Raw genomic sequence first — 1817 nt, 5'->3', positions numbered from 1 at the left:
CTGTAGCGCATTTGCGCCTTGGCATATAATTTTTCTTTCCATAGAACTGAATGCCGTGGATAGAACTGTTCAGGCAGTCTGTCTTAGTAGTAGCTACTGAAAACTGACTTGCACTGCTTCATGGAAATCTCTCACGGTCACAGTGAAGAACTCTACTTGTACAGCCAAAATTGATTCAAATCCCACGTATCTAGAACTGCATCTTCACATTCTTTAGTGCAGCCATGTAGTAGCACTGTAGTAACCTTCTAGATCAGTTCATTTAGCGATTTTTTTCCGGGAGTTCATCTTGTAATCTATTTAGATCATGAAGTTTCTAGGACAGTTGCCTGCCTGCTTGTGTGATAGGCATCACCTTTCGTGTATGAAAGAAACAAGCCGATCCGGTTCCTTTGGTTGAACAGGATGTTCTTGGGTAGTGTGAGCAAGTACTGCATCAACAGCCTGGGCTGCCCCGTCTCGTGATCAAGGGTGCCTGACCCATCCTCGACCAAACAAACATTCCTCATTGTATTCCACACCGTGATTCTTGAGGTTTCTATTGTGTTGTACGTACGTACTCCTGTGCAAATTCATTGCACACTTCCAAGAGTACTATATGGCTTATGTTAGTATCATTCATGTGTTTGTTAGTGCTTGGTTGGATGAGTCTGGATTTGTGCGCCTCCGATCTGATGCGTTTGTGCGTGCGTGTGTTGAGCAGTGACCTCAGATCTGGTGAAGGGCGCCAAGGAGAAGCAGCTGAAGGTCAAGGGCCCAGTCAGGATGCTGCTCAACATCACCACCAGGAAGTTCCCCTGTGGTGAAGGTAGCCACCTCCCTCTCTTTGCCCTTCTGCCCGATCCCATTTGCTTAGTAGCTCTGCATTGTATCTGGTCCTTACATGCTCACAGTAGCTCAATGGTGATGTGGGTCACTATGTTTTTTGGATAGCTGACTGTTTAGACCGCTGCGGCCTTTCCGTGACGATGATGATGTTGTGCTTGGCAGAGGATGTGAAACATTTAGACCGCTGCGGCCTTTCCGGTCTTTGATGATCTAAAATTGAGCTTTTTAAAACTGATGCTTAGCATGCCATCAACGTTTTTTTGTTCCTCATCTAGAGATGCAGCTCCGTGTGTTGGTGTGATATAATGTAGAGGAGTTGCATGTGAATCGTTTGTCAGCTGAGCATATCATGTTACAAGGAGATGCTACTGAGATTTTACGTCGTTGAAGTATCTTAAACCGAGCTTTTTAAAACTGATGCTTGGTTGATCTAGTTCTAGTATATTAGTTGGGTGAGAGTCTGTTGTTGATGGTGTTGTGTTGGCATTTCTTTTTACGTCGTTGAAGAATAAAAAGGATAAGCATTTCTCCAGCAAATTCTGAAGTAGTTGCTGCTGTGTAGTCATCGGCTGGACCTATGCATTTCATCATAAGTCAGATATTGCTTGGACTATACTTCTGAATAGAATTGAAACATTTCTCTTTCATTTATTTGTCTTCAATGCTTTGGATCAAACAACTCTCTTGAACACATGTTCGTTAGTGTGGTGATGGTTAAACAACTACAGTTGATCGGTGTTTTTTGCATTTTTGGATTTCTCAACCTTGGATATTTTACCAAAAATAAACCCTTAGATTCGTTTCCATTCCTTTGATCATAATTTGTTGTGGTTGCTAAGTATTTTTTAGCAGTAATAAAAACCTGGCTCTTTCATGTTGCAACCCAACAGGAGCACCCCTGTTTGTCTGCGTAATACACATATTTGCTCTGCTGCTCTTAGTTTTAACTAGCCAACGCAAGGATGACGACAACCATCGTTGTTAGATTT

General features: G+C 42.6%; 2 pseudogenes; both read left to right on the top strand.

The window, feature by feature from the left end:
• Positions 1–984: 984 nt before the first annotated feature.
• Positions 985–1069, top strand: LOC123072312 (uncharacterized; annotated as a pseudogene).
• A 99-nt stretch (positions 1070–1168) lies between these two features.
• Positions 1169–1252, top strand: LOC123072263 (uncharacterized; annotated as a pseudogene).
• Positions 1253–1817: the final 565 nt, after the last annotated feature.

The sequence above is a fragment of the Triticum aestivum genome, chromosome 1A (assembly GCF_018294505.1).
Source record: "Triticum aestivum cultivar Chinese Spring chromosome 1A, IWGSC CS RefSeq v2.1, whole genome shotgun sequence".
NCBI lineage: Eukaryota > Viridiplantae > Streptophyta > Magnoliopsida > Poales > Poaceae > Triticum > Triticum aestivum.
The sequence above is the reverse complement of the archived record's forward strand: the minus strand, read 5'-3'. Positions and strand labels throughout refer to the sequence as shown.